General features: G+C 31.6%; 1 protein-coding gene across 2 annotated transcripts in view; it reads left to right on the top strand.

The window, feature by feature from the left end:
• The first annotated feature begins 7,635 nt into the window (after window positions 1-7,635).
• Window positions 7,636-25,888, top strand: part of LOC128991781 (high affinity cGMP-specific 3',5'-cyclic phosphodiesterase 9A) — a 195,746-nt gene continuing 177,493 nt past the window's right edge. For both annotated transcript variants that reach the window (XM_054414967.1, XM_054414968.1), the window contains exon 1: window positions 7,636-7,675. The gene's annotated coding sequence lies outside the window, so the exon portion shown is untranslated. The remainder of the gene's footprint in view (window positions 7,676-25,888) is intronic.

Below are 25,888 nucleotides of genomic sequence, written 5' to 3' on the forward strand. Positions count from 1 at the left end.
TATCAGTATCTGTGGTTTTACTTAACTTTATCGATACGAATAGATAAAGAGATTTCACAGTTGAATTGACACGGTTTTGAATACATCTCTGTGTTGAATCAGTGGATTTCAGAATCCGTCGCTACTAATAAATAAATGCTTTCAAATAGTTTTATCCATGTTATACCATGTTGGTTATAGTAGTGTCAGTAAACCTGTATTGTTGGTTTATTGGAAAAACAAGTGAATTATTTGCTTTTACTTACTTGGATACTTGGATACTTACTTGGATACTTGGAGAATTCCCACTGGTATCGCATCAGCGACGTGGTCGTCAGGTAACGCGACGTGGTCGTTGGTTTTTTAAAATAACTATTGCCTACAACAGCCGTTTAGGTATATTATATTTACATTTACTGAATGATTAATTGGATTTATCTTTACTGTATACGCAAATTTTTTCATGTATACTTTATACTTAAACGAAAAACACATACTGAACGGTTAGTTATTGATGAGAAATGGAACTAATTCTAATGGTGTCCTGTGACCAATTTTACTAAACTTGAACATGTAATAGGATTCTAGAGTGTGCTTTTTCAGTTACGTTATTTTCATTATTTTACTTTGGGTAAACAATTTTAGATTTTGATTTAAGTGAATAGATTGTGATTGTTTAAAAATTGGATCCACCTGTCCTTCACAATCGAATAAAAGGCATTAAATAAATGGTCCTGACAAAAAAATCAAATGGCTTTAGTCAGTAACAAAAAATCCTAGTCATCTGTATAACTTTATTATACTACTAGCTGACCCGGCGAACTTCGTATCGCCTAAGTTATAGGTTTCCCCTAAGACAGACCGATGGAAAGAAAGTACCGTTACGTTTAATTTTCAAGATGATCTCGTTCGCATCGCTCAATCACGTCCTGGTTGAAGTTCGTTCGCTACGCTCACTCACCTTTGGGTTGGAGCTCGTTCGCTACGCTCACTCACCTTTGGGTTGGAGCTCGTTCGCTACGCTCACTCACCTTTGGGTTGGAGCTCGTTCGCTACGCTCACTCACCTTTAGGTTGGAGCTCGTTCGCTGCGCTCACTTGCCTTCAGGTTAGCTCGTTCGCTACGCTAACTCGCCTCCAGGTTGAAGTTCGTTCGCTACGCTCACTCACCTTTAGGTTGGAGCTCGTTCGCTGCGCTCACTTGCCTTCAGGTTAGCTCGTTCGCTACGCTAACTCGCCTCCAGGTTGAAGTTCGTTCGCTACGCTCACTCACCTTTTGGTTGCAAATTAGCTGTTGTCATAAATGTAAAAGAAATAATAGTGCTGCACCCTGTTGGTAATCCTTGTAACTTTAATGCTATTGAACATCATAGAACAGAACCAACTTGTTTAATTGAAACAGCTGTTAAGATTCATTAATTCCATTTCTCATAAGGTTAACATGGGAAACTCCAGAGCCACTGGGGCGGAGCCCTTTTAAGAATTTCGAAACGGGAAATAGTTTACGTCCGATTCGCATACCTACAGAATTTACACACCAAATTTCATAACGATCGGTGAAGTCGTTCCGGAGGAGTTTGCAGACAAACACTGTGACACGAGAATTTTATATATTAGAAGATTGTCCTTCACTCATATTTGGGCTAGTATGCTCTTTTGCGGTACCTAATGCATTAAAAATAACGATATAAAACCGTGAAGGTTTGTAAAGATAAACTACTTACGGAATTAACGACCTTGAAACGTTAAGTTTAAAATTGCATCCTGCTCTTTCATTGATTATTTTATTAATGTTATTGTAAAAATTCATCTTAAAACGAACACCATTTCATCCACTGTACTTATTTCGTATTCGTATCCAACGTCCATTGCTAAAGCACTAATCTATAATATTAAAACGAAACAGTGTTTTTTTATTTCACGATTCTGAATCAACCACTCGACGGATTTTCATGATTTTTGTGTTGAAAGAAAGATAATTTTGAGAACTAGGGAATGTCGAAGCCATAATTTTAGTTTCGGGTCCCAGTTTTTTAGAAATTAAGTTTTAATTTTTAAAAAGTCTAGCAGCCGACGCTAAGATTCTAAACTAGCTTTTGGCATAAAATAATTTGCTTAACATAACAGCTGTAAACATTCAGCTTTTGTGTCACAAATTCAGCATTTGGATAAAAACATGGATAAAAATGTAAAGACATACTGAGGGTTGACTTATTTATACTATGTGTAATGCTAATCATTGATACGTTCAATTCTTTTGTAAGAGGATGACAGATTAATTTAATATACATAGTAAAATACTAGGATGTTCAAATTATTTTTTAAAGCTATCTTTGTAATCTTCGATTTGTTTTAGAGCAATATAATTTGTTTTAACTAACAGCTGGTTAAATAAAAATGCCCTATTAGAACTATGAGGTTATTTACTCTGATTTTGTCATTGATTATTAGAAATAGGTAAGATTAGTAGACCACCAAGAAAAGTAACACCATCGATGTGTACAAGTCGAGGATCTGTACACGAGTTAAATTAAAAAGATTTGCAAATTATTTTACTGCTCATCTTTTTTGGAAAGGGTAGGAAAATCACAATTTTTACATGTTTTAATTCGTCTTGGCAGCTTTTTGTTTACAATCAATGTTTTTGAATGCTTGAACTTTGTTTGGATTAGGCCCAGAAAGATTGATGGCATAAAGATGGAGATCAAGAATCCTCAGGAATACGATTTTAAATTACCACCACAACCTCAGACGGGTGTTATCCAAAGATATACAGATGAATGCAATAAATTGAACACAACGTCATCATTGACCTAGGATACTGCAATTAGACTAAACATCCTTTTATGAAATCTAAAAAAGTTGTTTGGCGTGTGTTTAGTTGTGGTTACATTTGGAGGCGCTGAATTTTTTATAGTTTAAATAAATGAATATGGGGAATTACGATGTACATTGATTCAATGAGGGTGGTATAATTATCAAGGATATTGGAACTGATAACGGGATAGATAATAAACATAGACAATTAATTACGTCACTAGCTTTACTAGCGTTTTTACTTTTTAAATTCCTTCAACATGTGACCAGTTCTTTTGTTCAAATGAATATTTTTTTTTGACTCAGCTGTTTACAAAACAAACTAATATGTTGTTGTGTTTACTTTTCGTTGTTTAAACTTATTTATTTAGCAATTGGTGCAGTGAAATTAACATAAAGGATGTGTGTGGACGATTCGTTTAATGATGTCAGGACACCAACGTTATAATTATGTGTACTGTGAATTTTATTGGATGTTTTCGTTTTATTTTAGGGAGTTTCAACTCAGACCTACTGGAAATTGTGTATAGTATGAGTAATTGTATTGTGGTAATATTGATTATGGAAGAGGTAGGTATGCGATGGAAGGAGATATCATTGACTAGGCCTATACACTTCTCAATTGATAATTACTCATTCTACTGTAGGCTGCAATAAAAATTTTCTTTATACGTGTAAACTAGCTGTTCTGAATTATAGGCCTAAACCGTTTTAACTGACTACTCCCGTACGTAGGACGGGCTTACACCTCGTAAATCTAAAATAAATTGTCTTGAATAATGAAACAGCTGATCTTAGTCAGTAGCAAAGCTACACAGATCATCTCACACCATTCTACACTCCAATCATATGTTTGGTTAAAATACGCACCTATGCGGTATCCCCATCTCTATTTCTAAAAATAATGAGAAATAATTAATAACCATAATGTAAAATACTCCATTAGATTACCAAAAGAGGAAATGAAAACTAAAACAATATAATCCTCACACCGTTTTATACCTAGTAATGGCGTATTTTGACTTATCAGTCAGAATTTGCAGTATCTGCGGTGAAGTCGTCTGTAAAGTAGTCCGGTTTATTTCACACCAGATAAGGAGTTAATCAGAGCTAATGGATGAATCCAACCAATCACAAAGTAGCTCTTGATGTGGCTTAACTTTCTGGTTTTACCTTGGCAAAGGTTGAAATTAAATGCAAACTTGTCTTTATACGTGGTATTTTATTTAAAAAGTTGTTGACATTTTTGTATTTTCTTGATAATTGAGGGAAGTTAATTAATTTTTTGAACAGGTGTGGTTTTTTCGTTTTGAAAGTGTTGTACTAGAAGTTGTAGTCCATATGATGTAAGACACGAAATGTTTTGTTTCCAACAGTTTTGTATATGCATCTGAAAAAAATCAACATCATCAAAATTCTTTATTGGTTTTCCCCTTAGGGTGCAACAAACAACATCAATTTTCAAAGAAACTTAAAAAAAAACTCGCAGGTACAAAGTATTTTAAATTTATTTAACTAATAAGAGAGATTTTGTTATCCATAAAAAAAGTTATAATACTGTTCACTGAGTAATGGTGCTAAATATTTTGTTTTCATCACCGAAAGTGAAAGATAGTTGAGTTTTTAGTTTTTCAGGAAAAACGGGTTTTAATTTTGTAGATGTTTGTTGAAATAACCAGCAAGTTAAGGAAAATTTACTAACTTTTTATATATTCACAACAACCTAAAATTTAATAAATGCTCACCCTAAGTTGATGTGGCGTTGTGGATTTTGTGGTGGAATATCTTATGGAACGCGTTGACGAAGGGGGAATATACAGAGGGGTAAGACAGGAACACCATAACCAACATCACTAGCAGTAGAATGGGTACGTAGTCTACTTCCATGGCACCTATAACATGGAAATAGATATTAGCTAGCTTTTCTTTGAATTGTTATCATTATCTATGTTTTATTTTACGAGTATTTTCTGAATCATAGGAGACATCTAAAGTAGGATTATTCCATTGTAAAAAAAAGGTATTGTTGGCATACTTTCTGTTGGGCATAGTTAAAAGATTGGTAAACACAGAACAAAAGGTTTCATATATGTATACTCGCATGAGTGTTAATTGGTGTCCCCATCCCAAATAATTGATAACTGAGCCACGTTAATTTTCATTTAGAACTGACTATATATTTAATACTAGGCCTAGATGGAAAGTGTACCTAAGAGGTCTCATAGTGTACTCTTTTAAATATACTTTGCTATGAAATGATGCAGTTTTCTGGGCAATAAATAGAGATACTGTGTATACACACATCACAGGCCGATTCGCAAAACCAACCAGATAAAAACATTATACATGTTAAATATGTTATTTGATTAATAATGCAATTTTTTACTTGAAGATTTTCTAAACCACATCATCAATTAACAAGGATACAAATAAATATGAGTTTTCTAAATATTCTATACAGCCCACTGGGATTTTACAGTATATTCGTTTTCAATATCGTGCTTAAAGCAAAACTCAGTTTAAAACAATCTTTAATAGAGACTATATTTATCCCAAACCTGTAGTATGTATAGCCTAGTAAAACTGAAAAATGTTGTTAATGTTAAATCTAAAATACATCAGAGAATCATAATTGTTCTTACCAAAAATTAATATGTGTTAAATGTTGTTTATTGCAATTGGTAAACATTAAATCAACTAAGTTAACTCAACCAACATGTCCAAGAAAAGATTAAGCATTTAAATAATAATTTACCTCAAAAATATGTAGCTTTTTATAATTCCACTGAAAAACCGACGCAATTAAGCCACAGATCCTCAAAATGATGTTGACTCGAATAATAAACTTATTAAACTGCGGTCACATATTTGCACGTTACAACAGTTCAAGTATACACTCTAGATCTACTAAAATCAATTAAAGTATTTATGTAAGTACTAAATAAGATAGCAATCACATAAGTCTGATCTTAATCTGAATCAATTTAACATTAAAAGCCGGTGAAAATCCTTGACCGATTTCAGTTATCGTGTAACAACATTAATGTGCTAATTTGACTAATTATGTTGATAAATAATAAATAATAAACACGATGGAATTTTTTATTTTTTAAGTTAATACTAAATAGCCATGAAAAGTTGGGAAGCTTAAAGATTTATTGTGTTTTCCTAAACATATTCCATCTTTTTTGTTTCTTACTTAAATAATTGATACCTCACAAAGACCTCAGAAAGAACATATAGGCCTACCCTAAAACAGTTTAAAACTAAGCCCTACACCTAAAAAACTAAATTTCGAAGGCCAAATAGAAATCGGTACTCGCTAAGGTTTAAAGACTTATAGAATGTACAGACAGTTTAATGCTTTCAGCCAGAATTTCAATCCTTGGAGTGTGAGTTAAAATACAGATAATCACCGATAGTTTTTTAGGTTCACATTTATTATAGTTCAAAAAAAAGAAAAAAGAAAATATTCATTCATAAAAATAAAAAATAAATAAATTTCCCGATTCATCGGAAATCTTCCGGCCACGTTGACTAACCCTCCCATACCAGCCAGGGAGGAACTGGCTCCTGGTGGAGGCCTTCATTACACGGTGTGGAAGACCCTAAATCGAATCAGGGTCGAGGTACCAAAATTCAAGACAAACATGCAGAAATGGGGTCTCTTACCAGACGAAGAAAACATCTTGTGCGCGTGTGGTGTTGTTCAGGATCCTGGCCATCTGCTGATCTGTCCACGCCTAGACCAGTCTTGCACAATAGATGATCTTTTACAAGCGAATGACAAAGCCATATCGGTAGCTAATTTTTGGAAAAGCGAAGTCTGATTTCCGAACACGGAAAGTAAGTAAGTATCGGTAATCTCCCTCGGGTCATACACACGATTATTTAAAACACATTAAATATATAATACGATTATTTATCCCCCCTCTTAGGATAGGGATTATTGTAAAAAAACTAAGTTTTTAAATTAAATAGTTATTTAGAAACATAATAACGCTAAAAGATACTTTTTGAAACAACATAGATTACTGCAATCATTACTGTATCAGTATCATATTTTAGTGTATCGTACCTCATACTTTTATAAACTTACCATAAATATTTTGCTAACGTCAAAATGTTCTGTACAAATGTACTGTTGATGTTACCCCAGGTGACGCTGTATGAAAGCCCTGGTCAGTCTGGCTAGATTACTCTGCGGGCTTAGTTGTGACGTCACAGGTTGATTACCCCAGTTCATCCTTGTGGCTTTATGTCCTGAATATTATTTCATGATTACAATATTTTTTTTTAACTTCAAAGGGTATTTAAATAAATCAACACTTTATAATAGCTACACTGAATAGTTTACTGTTTTTCGTTATTTTGGGTGATGCTTTTCCTTTATGGATCAATAGTTTGTCTTGATAACGTTCAATCTTATTTTACTCTATATTAATTACATTCAATTAAATTTTTTTCTATTGATTTTTATTTTGTTGCACTTTATTTCATTCTATTTCAAGTCACTTCATCACAATAGTGTTGTTTGTTGATGTAAGAATATATATTGAGAAGTTTCTGTCTGGTCATATTATTTTTTTTTTGTTAACGAGGTGTATATTTTCCTTGCTAACTTCTATAGGATGATATACTATTAAGCTATGAAAAATCACTCAATATATCTTGCTGTAAAAATATAGACCAGCAAGACCCATTAAATGTATTGATCAAATCGTAAACTGTCTACGAATTCCATTGTTTCTGATAAATAGTGAACAATTTTCCCACACCTATGTTTTACCATTGACTATATATACTTACAGGTTTTACTTAAAGTTATGTTTTTGTTACAGATATCCACTAACTACTGGAGAGAAGTTTCAGCAATACAGGTATGTCCATTTAATAAAAATAAATTGTTCTTAGTATTTCCGGGTACCAATAGGATTTAAAATTGGAAACAGCTCAGACAACTACCAAAACCTTTTGAAATCTTGTAATATCAGCTGGAATATTTAGTTTCTTTTAATTTAGATACAGCTCAGTCATTTCAAGGTTGCCTGATATTTTGTCGTTGAACATCTAAAAACGTACTAGTCATGTCATTTTTTATTTTTTTATTTTTTTTTATAGTTGTTAAACAATTGTTTTATCGTGTTAAACAGTGGTTGAAGGGCTTTTACAATTTCACATTTCAAACAGGTTCTTGAAATACGTACGGATTATATTTAATTATCCTAATAATCTAGAGCTTCGGAAAAAAAACAAAAAAAAACTGAAAAAAAACCTCCGGTGATTTGCGAATAACATTTTACTTTGCTTTGATATATGAAACAATGCCAACAAAAATCTGTTTGTTTTTTAAACGTCATGTGTAATCATAGTCTTGCTTTTTAGGTGTATTAAAAAACAGTCAATGTTTATTTAATATACCAACTTGATTTTCTCTCCCGATATCATAAGGTGGAAAGTGTTGGCGGAGATATTTCAATAAAGGTAGAAGCCGATTCAAGATGGCAGCTGATTTATAACTTGACATTCTTAAGCGTTCAGGCTTTGAACAGTTTATTCCTTTGTATATAAATAACACGCAGAAAATATTTATCTATAAGTATTTTTTTTACCTAGTATTGTGTAATGAAAAGACGTTTAAGTGGTAGACCTAATCTTGTAAACTTCCCACAAACTTTGTTAAAACTATTTTTACATACATTCCTATGGGATTATACTACTATATTTAATTTAAAATGGTTTCATGTTCATACGAATTATTAATTAATAACCTAATATTTCTCCTAAACCAGAAACTGTAATTAAAAAGTATTCACCACCAAAAAACTAGAAATTCCTCATTGAATCCATCATGTTATCGACAGGAGTTCGTCGAATGAATAATTTGCCAATAGCATACCATAGTTTCAAACCACTACGTTCCATACCATACTGACCGCCATGCCACCATACCACCATACCAACATACCACAGCTGATGATGTTCAGCTACAGACTGTTTTGTGGTACAGTATACACCACAGACAGTAACATGAACGCTGCCCTTATGACATTCTGTTCATAGTTGACAATGCATTCGAATTGAGGAGATATAAATTTGTTGTTATTTGAATATATTTGTGTTTTGTTTGTTTGAATACACGCTTTCAGTTTCAACTATTTATTTTGTAATAGTTAGATTTTTTAAATTTTTGCCTTTGTAATTTGCCTCTTGTTTTTGCAAAGGTGATTTTGTTGCTGAAAATGTATCTGCAGTTTAATTTTCTATATTGTGTTTTAGTATGGGCGATAAAGTAAACCAGTGTTTTTGGTGTTTTGGCTCTTTGGTTTGAAACTGAACCAAGCTATCTTTGGATCATTGGGCTTTAAAACGGTCCTATAAGCTGGTCTATGCCTGTAAAAAGCTGCACAAATAATTCCACTTAATCACATTCATCCTATACTCATATTTTAGTTAAAACATGCAAGTTTGAAGGAGATTCAATCAACAGTCCTGTTTTCAATCATCTTAGTTGGGGAAATTGCTGTAGTATCATGGGTATTTGAGATTTGTTAAAGATGTATGTACTAAAGCTATTCTAAGCTAAGTAATATTACTCAACATTTAGAAACATTTGAGTTTAGTCACACGCGAGTTTACTAATAAAACATTATCTCAAGCGGTGTATAATTAAATCTGATACGTGCGGCTGTGTTTGAGGTGGTAAATGATGAGAAAGGGTGAGAGGGGGTTGAGTTGGGGGATGTGAATATTTGTGAAAATTTACTCCCGTTACCTTAACCCTTATTACTAAGACCCCGTAAATATATTTTATTATTAGTTGGATGAGATAAGTTCTTGAAAAAAACACTTATGGAAATATGAATTTAATTAAATGTTAGAAAAGAAACTTAAAGGCATATATATTCTGTCTTGTCACAATTCACTATTTTGTTTCCCTGCTGAATTTGAAAAAAAATGTTGGGGCTAACGTTTTAATTAATTTTACAAACTAGCTTATGACTGCTTGGTAATGGAAAAAATAATGCATAGAAAATGTATAAATGTATAATTACATAATTATAATTATATAATTATATACATTTATACATTTATACATGTATAAATGTATAAATGTACGGAATTTCGTTTTGGTTTTTAGTATAATACGATGCTATTTATATAAGTTATACAGCACCTTAAATATTTTAGTTTAGTTCAAATCAATTCTAGGTTATCTTTTGGTAATACGTTGGAAAATTTCAATGTATGATAGAGCTAAAATTGCGTAAATAAGATGTTGATGAAATACCAATATACAGTATTAACATTTAACACAATTAGTAAAATTAAAATAAACCGATATTTACACACAAAAAAACAGTAGGAAAATAATTATTTTTATGTTTTAATATAATTCAAAATATTTTAAAATAAAAATTGCAATCGATATATCTGATTTCCAAACGAGTAAATACAATGATTTCATTATTCCTGAGCACACGATTAAAGTTTTTTAAATTAACGTACAAAAATAAATGCTACAAAAGTGTAAGTTATAATAAAACTGTAATGTAACATTAATTTTACAATAAAGTTCCGAATATGATTCTGTTCTCCAAATAAGAACGCGGCTAAACAGCACAAAACATCATTTCTCAATCTCTCTTTTAGGCTCATGCATTATGGAGAAGTAAAGTTAGATCCCAGAACCATTATTTACAAACCACCTGATATTTTGGCTGAACACCACAAATCCTAGGCATATTGAAATTCAATTTTGATTTCTTTGTGTGTAGATTAACGTTAGCTGTGTAAATGTTGTTTAAATGATTTTTGTAAGATGGAAGACTATTTGCGATGGATTAGTAAAACATAACTTTTACACATTTTTGAAATCTAATTCAAATCTTTCTTGCGGATGGATAAAGTTTTCAATGTCTTTGATTAGTTGAGGTTTTAATGAGATTTTTAAGGATATGGTGTGTGATATATTTGTTTTTGTTTGTTTTAGTGAATTTACCAGATAGGGAATAAGCTATTGCCGTAATACTCATAGTAAGACGTAGACCCTGGACCGATTAACTTTTTCATTTTGATGTCCCTAGAGGCCAAAAACAATATTCGTTCAATAAACTTCGTTTGTAGGTGTATGATGAGATAAACTTGAATGAGTTCGCGAACCAACATGATCGGACCATGAGAACGGAGTTTTACGGGGGATTTTATGGGGTAAAAATTGGTTTTCATCTTTTTTTGACAAAAAAGAACATAAAAGGTTCCAATTTCTCTGTATACATTTTTAAAGAGCTTAAAAAACAAATAATTTTGTATATTGAAGTGTTTTTGTACGGTGATTGGTAACGGAGAAGATTTAAAATATTTTCAATTTAAAATTCCCATGTTAATCTTATGGAGAATAATGTAAAATGTAGTTTGCTTGTTTATAGAGATATATTTCGATAAAACCTGGCAAATTTATTTATTTTATTCTAAGCTATTAATATTTTACTAAAAACACACTTTATTGGCCTCCCTCTAGCAGTAAACCTTGGAACTCGTTTAACCTAATGTTTTAGCGAATTTCCCTATAGGGAAGTAGCTATTACCGTAGGTCTCATGGTAAGGCCTAGGCCAGGGACCGATTTACTTTTTTCATTTTGATGTCCCCAGAGGCCAAAAACACCATCCATTAAAATTTATATATATCTATATATATATATATATATATATATGTGCCCATCCGCACGATAACTTGAGTAATTTTTGTCCAATTTTGATAAAATTTGGTTTGAAGGTGTAAGGCGAGATAAACTTGAATGAGTTCGCGAACCAGCATGATCGGACTATGGGAACGGGGTTTATGGGGGGTTTTATGAGGTAAAAATAGGGTTTTCCCATTTTTGACCCTAAAAACACAAAATTTCACAATTTCTTTCTAAACCATTTTGTAGAGCTTAAAAAACGAATAATTTAGTATATTGAAGCATTATTATGCGCCTAATTGTTACGGATAAAATTCAAAAAAATTGTAGTTTTAAAATTCCCATGTTATTCTTATGGAGAATAAGTCAACTAACTTTTTTACCCTCCCTGTTGCAGCAAACCTAAGTACTCGTGAAACCAATTCTGTTTAAATAGGGAACAAATGTGATATTTTTAAGGAGACATTTTAGTGTAAATCCAATTAGACAAATGGAAATTCGCTAAGTCTGCAGGTTTGCTGCGGCGGGGGTATTTTAAATAGATTTAATTGTATATCGATTCAGGCAAATGGAAATTCGCTTAGTCTACTGGTTTGCTGCTGCGAGAGTATTTTTATTTCTAAATAAATGCGCAGTAAAAGATTAATTAAGTAGCAAATATATCAAATAGAAAACAAGAGCTTACCGCAAAATTTCTACTTATATGACCACAATCTGTGTTTCAACCCATATTTACATCCAATCTTAAGTTAACTCTTCTAAAATTAATTATGTACAAGAAAAGCTATTTTTAAAGTTAATTTTGAAAATTGATGCAGCAACATCAATATCGGAGCTTATAATGAGAATCACCATCTATTTCGTTGAATAATTACAACGGGGATCATCTTCTATCATTAATCTTGCTTTGACGAGCTAATATCTCGCTTTTGTGTTTTATATTTAATAAATGCCTCCTTGAAGCTTAGGAAACCAATCTACACTAATATTAGATTTGTGGAGTATTCAACAATTATGCAGAGTCGTTGGCTCATAGATGATTAAAATTGTGTATTTTTATTATTTCCGAAAGTGTTTAGTAATCATCGTATGAAAATTGGTTTCCTCCTGTTGTACTCATAAGTTAAGCTTTTATTTTGTATTCATAGAATTTTTCTTTTTATGTAATTGTTGTGAGAATAATTCAGAGTCATTATGGATCCAGATAGTTTATCATAGGGCTATTACTAAATGATGCTGTGAAACTAAAATTCGATGTTAGATAGTGATAAAAGACTAGAGCTTGGACCGTTCCGTTTCTAAACGCAAAAAAATAAATGGCGTAAAAACCATACAATCAAAAAATTTTGTTTAATATTCCAGCTTCTGATATTAATATAATGCTATGAAAATTTTTGTTAAGTAATCTTGCACTGTTCCTCCAATTTCAACTATCTTAATTAAATTATTTTATTTTTCTAGTTAATCGTTGGAATATTAGATTTTGAAGCATTTTTTATCAAAACGCGTAAATAAAAAAAAACCAAACAATTTAAGTTTACTAAATTGTGTTTATAATTAAAAAACAAGTATTTTAACCTAGACTTATAAAAGAAAAGTCTTCGTAAAATAAAATGATGAAATACAAATCGTTAAACCTTTTATTTTAACAGTTATCTAGGAGTTACATTAAAATCAACCTGAAGTTTGTCGTCTTTGGCAGTAACTAAGTAAAAGCTCGAAAGTTGTTAGTAAACAAAGTAAGGAAGGACTGAGGGTGGCACTACTAACCTTACAATATCCGGATAGAAAATCTCCAAGCAGGACCTTATTTCCTCCGCTTTGGCGAGTCACTTTAGCTTTTGAGTGGCTTTGTATTAAATGGATGACATCGGCAAAGGTGTTAACGTTTTGAGGAGAAGAAAACATGCAAGCACAACATGTTTTAACTTACGACTTAAAAGGGTTTTTAATAAATTGATATTTACAGGAAATACGAGTATACAAGGTTGTATATTGGTTATTTTAAACTTTCATTAACCTCACAGATGATCAACTAACCTAACCTCACCTCACCTAACCTCACCTAACCTAACCTAACCTAACCTAACCTAACCTAACCTAACCTAACCTAACCTAACCTAACCTAACCTAACCTAACCTAACCGGGTCTGACTTAGGGGAGGTACAAATGAGGCATTTAGTTCAAAATTACTCCGTGAACAGCGCTGTAGTAGAGAGCACTTTGGCAATGAAGGTTTACTAATCGCAAAAATAGTTCTGTTCATAAAATAAAATTATAAATGCCTCAAATTCAATTTTACTATTTTTTAATTATAAAATTAAACTATCATAACCTAACCGAACTAACCAAACTTGCTGATAAAGAAATAATATAACAAAAGTTTAGTAATCAGAAAAATAATTCTGTTTATTAAATAAAACTAGAAATTGCTCAATTAAAATTTTATAATGACTTAATAATAAAATTAAACAGTAATAACCAAACCAAACCAACCAAACTTGCTGATAATAAAAACATCTTGGACAAAAAGTTAATGCTACCAGCGGGATTCGAACCCGGGACCTACAGTATATCAGCCCGGCACGCTAACCAATAGACCACCGAGGCCGATGGCTTTTGAACTTTTTGTTACGGTAATGGCGTTCCCTCAGCTAATAAGAAGCCCTCAGCTGTCATCGTAGCCTCTTCTATACCTCCCCTGAGTAAATACCAACCTAACCTAACCTAACCTCACCTAAACTAACCTAACCTAACCTAACCTCACTTCTGGTTGTTTAATTTTGGTATGCATATTGAAAAGCGCCATGTGATAAGAGAAATCTAGTTTTCGATTATATTCTTCTTTAATAAAATCAATGAAAAAAGCATTTGTTGAGCTTTACGTTTAAAACTTTTACGTTTAAAACGTTTAATTTTGGGGTCCCGTTGAAAATTGGGTTGTAAACAAAAAATGTGCACTTCGACACTATAAAAAGGTGTCCCGAGTAGGATTTTCCTGATGTAAATACAGATTCCCTTACAAAGTCAAGACATTTTTTCATACAGTTGGATAACCCTGTAAAATAATTAAAACCTATAACAAATATTGGTAACTTATAGTTTTATACGTAAAACTTTGTCAGATCTAAAATATTTGGGATTTACTAACCTTGAAATTTCAAATAGTCAATAGGTTCAGCATTCTTTTTGATCGATCATAGATTCTAAAATAATTTGTATTATAATTGTGGAACTATTGGGATTTAGGGAGTAACAATAGCCATTCTAGAAGATAACAGTGAGATCTACGGAATACATTCTGTGGTATCAAATTGTTCATTTTATAACTGATTAATTATTTGGGAACAGTTTAGCCTTTTCTGATACATTAAGGCTTAAAATGCACTTCTGAATTCCTTTTTTAGCTGAACACTGTTACATCCACCAATTAAATCATTAATATTAATATTTTTGCAAGTAAATGTAATTTCAATGATAAAACTAAGTTTATGTTAGTGCCGAGTGATATTAAAATATGTTAAGGTTAATGTATGTAACAAGTTTGTAACTTTCTATTTGATTTCCATATTTTATTCAAAAAGTAATAATGCTCATAAATTTGCAGTAGGCCTAATAAAAAAAATTAACCAAAATAATATTAAAGTAAAGAAACATTGTAAAATTATCTCATAATGATTAAAGGTTAGTTTTTCTTCACTACTTCTAAACATTTGAATATTATTTCGGATACAAAATACAAATTTAGTTAATCAAGTAGTTAAAATGACAAAAGTTACCTAAATTAGTTAGGAGTCCGAAAACTGTCAAACACTAACTCGACTAACACTTGGTAAACTGTGTTGGGAGGCTAAGCTGCAGGTCAACTCATGCATTTTAATTAGATCATCACAATATTCATGACTATCTTAGAGAAGAGTTAACAGTTCTAAAGTGTTTAAGTACTTATAAAACTACTGTTTAGAATTTTTTCGTAACAAATTTTATCGGGTTTGTCCATTTATTGTGGCTTTTAAAAATAAATAATTGTATTAATGATTTAAGAAGTTTCAAAGAAGGAAGTTTTCAAACTTTTCCAATATATAATTAAAGTTAGTTACTATGTAACTGCACTTGGATAGTTTTGTAACTTATCCTTGTAAACCAGTATCAGTAATAAAATTATTTGGTTGATTTAATTTTCTTTTGCTTATGGATTTTTTCAACTGTTAAATTAAGGGTTGTTATGTATTGGATCCCAGTGTTTAGGCTTGAAAATGACCAAGCCGAAGAAGTATGTAATTGATTGTAATTTGGTATAATCTTTTTGTAGGGTGATATCTAAAAACTGTGTATTTGTCACAAAAAATAGTTATTAATTAAATAATTAAAATAGATTGACTTTGTCAGTATTTGCTACACTTTTCCTTCTCTGATATAACCTATAAACGGAATGTCTACTGTTTGATAGTGTATGTATGGTTAAAAGTAAATTACCCAGTTTTGAGTTAACATCCAGTGCCAAAGTAATTGACAAGATGAGTGTCGTCTGTTACTAAGTAATCTCATTACTTCCAACACTTAGATGTGGAGGTTTACTTTACTATTAGTATTACTTTCTCGGAACGGGAAAAAGTAGATAGAGTGTATTTGGTCTGATAAATAGCTCGATATCGGTGTTATTTGGACAAACTTGGTTTTATTCAGTTTGCAGTAATAGTGTTTGTTTGTGAAACGTTTATTCAACGGTTTCTATAGGTAAAACGTTGACAAATACATTTAGAAAACAGCCATTCGCGTAAAAAACCGATTTTTTTTAGTTTGTAAGCTGATTTATAATAAAAAAAAAAACAAATGTGAACACTTATAATCCGAACCATAAGGTATTTCATCTAGTTATAAGTTTGAACATAAATAATATAACTTTAAAACTTCATACACATCTACAATAATTCCACGCGTAATATTTTAAATACATATTTTAATTTTAATGTAAAATTAGCCGTTGTGTGACTTTCATACATAATTGGGCAAAGAGTGATTAGAGGTTAGAATGCAAGCATTCACTCCTAAAGTTCTAGGTTCAATTACAGCAAATCAATAGTAACTGATACTGCTGTAGCCAATTAGTTCGGAGCTGACTGACTGAGTGGTTATAGTGCTTGCCTGATAACCAAAAGGTTACCGGTTCAATCCTGAAAACTCAGTAGCTTTTGAAGGTTCAAAACTGGACCCAGCTGTTCCTGATCGTTAGGATTTAAATAAATTATCCTAGCTGAAAAACAGCTGATCTTAGTCAGTCACAATGCTACACATAATCATCTCACACCATGCTACAGTCGTCCTTCACTCATATTTGGGTTAAAGTACGCACCTAGGTGGCGTCCCACCTCAATTGGTAATGGAAATAACAATACCTAAAACCGTTGGTACACATATTCACCAAAATTCAATAAAGCTTCAAAATGATTAGTTAGTCCCGTTGAGGAGAATTTTCTCTGTATTAAAGATTTAACTCAAAGAAACCCGATGCGATGACAAACAGTAAAAAAATTAATTGTTCACGAACATGAAATAAGTTTAAGTATTTAACTGAAACCTACAAATTTTATATTTTAAACAAACAATTTTTTTTAATCAACCAACCAGAAGATAAACCCCTAAAGAGGTGGTAATTGTGTTAATTGACTGGCGATGTGACGTAGCCTGATGGATTGAAGTGAAATGTGTTTCAGTAACAAACGAACCAGTGAATTTTTGGTTTAATTGGACATGGGAAAGCGCTTTTCAAATAACGGAAACTCGTATTATGGTTCACAAAATCGGTCATTCCCCTTTTCAAACGATTCTTTATTTAATGTGTTGCTTATGAAAGTTTCAGTATTTTATATCAAGATTATCACTATCATCATTATCAAAAGTAATAATCATGATAGATCTAAAAATGTTTGGATTTTATATTCAATAAAAATATTGTTACTTAAATATATGGATTTTTGGATATTCTTTTTCATTTTTCAAAATTAAATGGAAACTGACATAGCCACCAAAACATAAGCTTACAGATGCGTGGCTAGTTTAGCAGGTGTTTCCTATAAATTATTTTTTTAAATCGAAGAACTTAATTACGGTTAAAGGATATTTGGGCTAGATACACAAGAACATTTAGGATTTTTGAAACTTTTTTGAAACTTTTGTTTCCATCACGAACACTATATTGTTTTTCGTGTTTTAGAAAGAAAAAAAAATTGTTTGGAGTATGTTTTTGACTGTTGAACTTTTTTATCGTCGTAAACCATCTTTCAATGTGGTATTTTCCTGCCGAGGCCATTCCCATATTTACCACTGTAGCCCAGCCATATATCACCACAGTTATACCACAGAACAACCACATTTGTGTGGTTGAAATAGCTATTGTCTCACTGATTGTTGTGGTGAGTAAAGAATGGTTTATTGTCAACATTGGATTTTGCAAGTAGACTCCTCCAATTGTTGATAATTTGTTACTTTTCGTTGTATTTTTATCAATTTTTTATGCGTATTTTATGGTTGATATGAGTGAGGAATGATAAGTGATTCACTCATACCTAATTGACCATCGATAACCTGGGTATGATGGTGTGTAAGATTATTTCCAATCTTACTTACCTTTTTGTCCCAACTTCTCATCCGACACATTACTTTATGCTAGTCTTTGAGGGTTGCGGTATTATCACATGGATAAACATCCATTGGTGATTGTTGATATTTGAACCCAGTACCTTGGGGACCAAAGCCCCGCACTCTACCCCTAGATCAGCTCACTCCCCATAGTTTAGCTTTTCTAAAATAATGTTATCTTAAGGTTTCATTTGATGAATGACAGTGATAATTCACTTTAAACATACGGTTTCGTTGAACATATTTAGAATATTATAGTTCGAAGTTATTCTGAAAAAATTAAATTGACTTCAATAGGATGTTCAATTGCATGTGATGTGAGTATATGTGTGTGTCTGTACATGACGAGTCCTATCACCAGACAATAATACAACCGAGTGAACCCCTAACAATTTTCAAAATTAAATAACACCTCGCATAAAAGCACGTCTTTAAAATCAAAACGAAATGTCATTGAGTTTGTCATCATATCAACACATTTCATTATCACAAACCAGGGACGTGGTGTTGACCGTTGGTGAGTACGGGTCGTTTTTATTGTCACCTGCGGGCTTCGGACGATATTGGAACGAGGTTTGACCACTTCATTATCTTGTAATATTGTAGTGTCGTCTGTGTAAGGAAGTTCTAGGGTAGAAATCATTACAATTTCAAAGATCTGTCAGTGATAAATTCCCATAGAAGTTATTAATAAGTTTAAAGTTTTAAATTATTTTTAATATTTAATTTTTTGAATAAGTAAATTAACTATTTTGTAAAATTTACACTTGGAACTTTTTGGTTTACCGAATACATTTCTTTGCAAATATATCCATGAAAAAGGCTTTTATGCAAAAACCCAGGTTGCTACATTGACAAATAACATTAGCAAAAAAAACCTATATATATATAAATGGAAATAATTGCTGTCCTGTCTTCTCTTCAAGTTTAAGTGCAAATGAATTGGTTTACTTCGAAGTAATTCGTTATCATAAAAACAAAAATTCATATTAAGGGTAAGCCAAAATGTTGATACTAGACACGCCTAAAATATGGACAGCGAAAGAAGCATAAAAAAGGGTATTTGCATTAATATTAATAACAACTCCTTAACAGACGCATGCACACAGACAAACAAACCTTACTTTGTGGACAATTTTATGTTCAACTAGATGTAGTTTTTGTGCCGTTTAAAAACATATTTAGACTTCCAGGTTCTTCGATTCTGGACCCGGATGGCATTTTTCATTAGGAATTTCCAAACATAGATTAGGAGTTTGAACCGTTCTGTTACAAAAACGTAGAAAAGTATCTAGCGTTAAAATCACGTAAAGTAAATAAAATAAAGTTGCGAAGTCCATTCCAGTGTTTTCCCTCCATTTCTGATTGTACTACACAAAGTGTGGAGACAATGTAGAACCTGCTGTGCGTGTGTCTGAGCACGTCCAAGGCGTTATTTACTCTACGTGAGGAGATATTGGAGCTGCTACGTGCTATTGGAAACCTCCATGAAGTCGCCGGATTGTCTAATACGTCTAGGTATAGTTTATAAATTGAATTAATACTATATATAACAAAAAATTGCAATTGGAAAACAAACAAAAAATTATGTGTAACAATTGACCTTGGGCGACAAGTCTTTTGTATAGATAGGTCAAGCTAATTTAATACTGTAAATAAATACATATTTTTATTTAAAATCTTGTAAAATCTACATACATAATATAATAAGGGGTTTCTTTGTTGCCCTCCTTTTACATGTCCTAATTAATCGACCTTATGTTGTGACAAATGGCTAAAAAATTCCTATAGGGATTCGCCCCTAACCTTTGTTTTATTTCTGGTGAGTACTTCTAAAGATCATCGTTGCTGATTGTCTTTCATTACAACAGTTTGAATTGTGAATTAGTTGTAGTTTTAACAGCTGGTTACTTTTAGTTGGCTGTTTTTTTAATATTTTTTTTTAATTGAGCTTACAACAAAAATCTTAGAAACATTGTTTTCATTGATAGTGATGGAGAATGTACGCAAAAATGATCTCATGATACATGACCAGACCGGATAGAAAATCAAAAGTGGCACACAGTTGGATACACAATCATACATCAACAAGGCATTTAAAAGAAATTCTCAAAGAATACCACTATTAAATTAGTTCAATTAGTATGCAAGGGCATTCAGGACCAAACTAACAAATATTTTTGTTTTGCACAAAGTAGAACTGTTTGTTGATTTAATTAAGTAGTGTCCCTCAAACAGTGTTAGACTCTAATTGTTTAAAAAGAAACAACGAAGGTAAGACCAAGGAGACTTCTAATTGGTGCATTGTCTTCTCTCTTGTACAATTTCAACTGTTCTATTTACAGGTTGTCTAGCTTTACCCCTTTTTAATGACATTTATTTCTGAGCGTTTTTAGTAAGTAAGATTAATTGTTTATTAAGTTTAAAGGTAGTTATTAAATCGACTAAAACATGTCTGTAATTGTGGTTTGGTGAAAGTATCAACAAAATATTCATTTTCATGTACTTTTTGTGTAAAAGTCAAAACATGCTTATAACTCAAGTTATTTGACATAGTTTTGCTAGAGGCCAAAAAACTCCCTAACTGTCAAAACAATTAAGGGGTTGTCAAAAAATAAAATAGATGTCTTATCTTGACTCATTTCAACTACCTTGATGTGGTGATCAATGAAGTTTCTAGCAGACTTCAGCGAACGCAGAATTCCTATAGATTCATGTTTGGCAGGCGATATGGCGATATGACCATGTTACTCTCTATTTCAACCTGCTTTCTTTAATGAAGTTAAACGAACTTCGGGAATTTCACAACCTCGGTCTTCTACACTCTATTATCAACAGTAAAATTCCCAAGTATTTATCAGATAACTTCCATTTTATTTCTGACATCAGAACCCGTGCGAAGAGGCTCTTTCCTTTTATCTACACCAATTCATCGGTCAACAGTTTTTAATAAATCTTTCTTGGTATCTGCATTCAAATGTGGAATTCTCTTCCTGACCATATAAAATCCATAGAAAGCCGTGCGAAGTTTGGGGCAGAGGTAATTAACAATGTCTACAACAATCCTTTGCGTCTATAAATAATGTTGTTGTACCCAATATTTGATCATCATATCTCTTATTGAACTAAACTAGTGAGAGCAGTAAATGATCTCCTAGAAAATCTCATCATCTCATGTTATCTGTAACAGTTAAAGCATGTGTTTCTACGTCACATCCTTATCACTACATTAACACATCCGACATGCGACATCTAGAGTAATCTAAGTGATTCGAGTGACGAAGTGTTTTAAGTGATAACAGTACAAGCCATTAGATGTTGAAGTTTGCATCTGAGGTTGTTGGTTCAAGCATTGAGTATATTCAAGTGACCTAGTTCTGTTATCAACTCTTGAAAGTTATTAGCACTTATTTATCCAGTATCGTAGGCTAACCAACACAAGTAGACTTATCACCCCATAGTCGATTTGGAACTCGTTTTTAGTGTCTAGTTCATGTCCGGTGACACCGATCGCAAGTGTAGACAACATTTTGTTCCTATTAGGTTAGATTAATGATTTGTGTTTTACTGTTTGGTTATATAAATAGGGGACGAGTTATTGTTTATGATTATATCGAGGTTTTAAATGACTGAAATAACAAGAAATACATTGTAAATAAAACACGACCTCTACTGTGCACCGTACAGAATTAACAAAAAATGTCTTCAGCTGATCCATAAGGATGAGAAATCTACTAATGGAGTATGATTTATCCATAGTATTACCCTTTTTAAACATGTTAAGATATTAATTAGGTTGGGAACATTCTTTTAGTAATGTTGTTTGAAGCTCCTGTCATTGAAACCCTGTTTGGATTTCAAAAAAGTGGTATTTTCTTATGTGTTTATTGAGTATATCTTTATTTAACGTCATCATTCAAGTTTAAGTTAAAACATGGAGTTGTGAAAAGCTTTGTATAGTGGTTTGAGACTTCTGTTTAAGAGGCTTGAAGCTTATTTCAGTTAAAACTAGAATAAATTAAACAATTCGTGTTTAAACATGTTTTATTTTTCACGTATATTTTATTAAACCTTTGTCGAAACTTTCACTAAACCAAGACTTCAAACTATATTTTTATCTATAGTCATCAATTTTAATAAGATCTGCATCCGCCTTAAAAACATAATCAACAACATAACTAACTTACTAACACTCTTAATTAAATTACAATGACGGTAAAAAATTTTAAAACTAGATTAACTTTAGAAAATAGTAGAACTTCTGAAAGAAGAGAAAACGATGCACCAATTAGTAGTCTTCTCGGTCTTGTCTTCGTTATTGTTTCTTTTTAAACAATCCGATTCAAAGGAAACTGTCCAAGGAACACCACTTAAACAGTGTTATTTGCACACACATGAATATTTGCTTAACTAATTAAACTTTTAGGTACTTATTGAAATTATTAAATTGAATGTTACTAAATTTTACGTGGTAAGTTATTAAACTTACCACATGTAAAATTGTGTGAAAGTTCGGATTCGTGTCACATTTTATAATACTGATTAGATAAAGTTGAGAAGTATTTCTTTTAAATTTAAGAGCCCAATTAGTATTGAATAATATATTCACCAATAGATTATTTCAATTATAACTATGTTTTAATCCAGGCTTTAAATCATATACCATATTAAATAAATAATGACTCAAAATTAAATTGATTACTAAAATTAATCCAACTCAAAATCAATTCAGTTCCACCAATACAAAAAAATACTCTCCAAATTTCACAGTGAGGTATAACGGTAAAGATTTATTTTAATAAATATTGTGGGATTCTTCAAAAAATATTGTAAAGAATATGACGGTAAAGCACAGAGAAGGTTGTTATTATTGCGAGTCTGGCAAATATCATCCTGTGCTGTGAGAGATACAATAAATACCATCATTACTGAAGATTTCAAACCAGCACAAGGGACTGTTTGTATAAAATTCATACTGAAACACTTTTTGTTGTATTTTCAAAATTCATGTTTAATCATTTTACAAATATTATGAAATATTTCTTCCAAAACGTTTTGACATTAGCCTATATTTACATAAAACAAATGTACAATATGGTAAATTTATGTAAAAGGTGTAACGATTGTGATCAATTTCGACCAGTCACCATCAGTCCCAAAAGCAGAGAAACAAAACGGAGTGACTGCTCTAAGTTCGCATTTGTGTCACACAATACTGTTTACATAAAGTTGAGAAGTATTTTTTTTTATTTAAGAACCCAATAGGCAGTATTGAATACTATATTTACCAATAGGATATTTTAATTACTAATTATGTTTTAACCCAGGCTTGAAAACATATCCCTTATTAACTAATGACTCAAAATTAAACAGATTACTAAAATAAATCCGATATCAATCTATTGTGTAATCTGATTAACTACTTTGAAAATCAAGCACCAAAGGCAAATAAGAGTAGTTGGTAAAGTTGGTAAGCATACATATTTATAAAACTGCAATTATTTGTAAACATACCACCTACCACAGTGATTTAGGTACAGTAATTCATATTTCACTTAGAAAAACACCGTAATGTGGCTTTTGGAAGATGAACGTAGTTGTAAATTTACTAATAAACAATTATTGTCCCCAGGTAGATAATTTAAGTCAAGTTTGATCCGTTCCCATAATGTTTGGGCCAATAAGATTATACATGTTTATGAGACATTCTAATCCTTCTGTAATCCCATCAACGTTGTTCCCATAATCCTCTGAGTATCCTTGTTAGGGAGGGTTACAAAAGATAATGTTGTAGATGCGGAAATCTTAGACTAGATTGATGTAAAAGTAAACTGTTCATATGCATTACGTAATAGGAACGTAAAACCCCATTTTGAAGGCTAGTTGATGATGCTGGAAGCCCACTACTTCATCGACCGTACAAAAACCTATTTGTGGAATGGCTAAAACACATTTTGGTCCGATCAAGGTTCACGAGCTTAATAAAAAAATAATTATTGCGGATTTTATGAAAATTCCACTAACGTTGGGAAAATTTGTTTGTGTACTCATATAACAATCTGTATGAATTGTAGTTTTGGCTTCTTGGAATTGAAGGAAAAGAAGCATTGATTGTTCTCTATTTCTACAATAAAATAACACAGACATTAGAACCGAAACTGTATGGATTATAAACATAAGAAAATTACGTCACTGGCTTGAAAATAAACTTGTTTGTATTATTATGTTAACGGAACTACCAAAAAACGACTTATAAAAAAAACTGTCCATAATTATCTAATCAAGATGTTAGGGTTATTAGTATACGATTCGGGCCACAGTGACATCATATGTTTACGTTTTTGTTCCATACTGTTTCTTTACTAATTTTTTTTTTTTTTTGGAATACCCATAGTGTTTACACTAACACTTTCGTTGTTTATATTTAATTTGTTTAAACTTCAAGTTAGTTATAAGTTTGATTTTTTAACACAGCTTATTAACATAGAATAAACGGAACTTTTAGAAAATGAGAGGTACAGTTGAGCACATTTTTACAATTAATTATTGGTGTTTGTATTGAAAAGTTAATTTAAAGAGCCTCATTACTATCCATTACGTTCTTATCGAGTTATACAGCACGACCAAAACCACTACAGTATAATCTAAATCTCAAATCCGTTACTGAATACTTGCTAATATGTACACAGCCAAGTATTTCCTCATAATCGTTAACCACAATCACTCCATACACGTTACCTTAACGCTAATGTATCTTAACGTACCTATTAACGTTAAACTTAACGGGATTCCCCGTCAGATACTCAAACTGTATCTTAGTTATTCCTATCCTATTAAGTTCTCCAAGGTTTGATCTTGTTGTTCGAGATGATACATATCTAGTTGTGATTATCTATACTAATTCAGGCGATTGTTTATTCTTTTAGTTTCTATTATTCATAATAGGTTTTGACATGCAATTTCAACTTAGCCAGACTGACTAACGATTTTTATATCCTGAATAAAATGTATTGTATTTATTTTTTTACAGGTATAAATATAATGAAAGTTTCCGTTTAAATGTTCTTTATTCTCAAATAAATGGTTTGGGATCTCATAAATTCAAAAGTATATGTGGAAATAGAACTCACAAAACAAAAAAAATATAAAAAAAAGGAAAAAACAAGAATGTTAAATATCACTAGTAGTTTAAAATGTCCTTAAAATTTGTTTTAGAAGTTTTATAACATCTTTTTGTTTACTTCAATTGAAAAATATTGCTTTCAAATTGAGCGGAGTGAACAAAACGAGCGAAGCTCCTTGTTTTCTATTAGCATATTCTTTGTTTTACATACAATAATGTTAGTAAATATATTGTCAGACTTCCTTAAAATACTGAAAATATTGTGAAATAAGAGACACGTAATTAAGATCAAAGATCAATGTGTATACAGGGTGTCTCACGAGAGGTGTCTCAAATCGATTACGGAAAGACGGCTTAACGTACAAGGATGAAATAAAATTATTTCCCGCTAAATCAACCCCAAGAAATAACGTAAAAATATTTTTAACTTTTTCTCAATACAGGGTGTGCCAAAAACTGAGGGTCACTAGTTCGAATCTCGGAATTTTCAAAAGGAAACATATGTCATGTTATACATAATTTTAAGGTATTTGATAGACAAACATTTTGGCAAAAATAGAAATTATTTATCTTTTTCCGTTTCAAAATGGCGGCAGTTTTTTTGGAAAAAATCTATATTTTTTGAATACTCTGTGTTTTCTATACC

This window comes from Macrosteles quadrilineatus, unplaced genomic scaffold (assembly GCF_028750875.1).
Source record: "Macrosteles quadrilineatus isolate MER2022 unplaced genomic scaffold, UCM_ALF_1.0 Scaffold_4__1_contigs__length_99947679, whole genome shotgun sequence".
NCBI lineage: Eukaryota > Metazoa > Arthropoda > Insecta > Hemiptera > Cicadellidae > Macrosteles > Macrosteles quadrilineatus.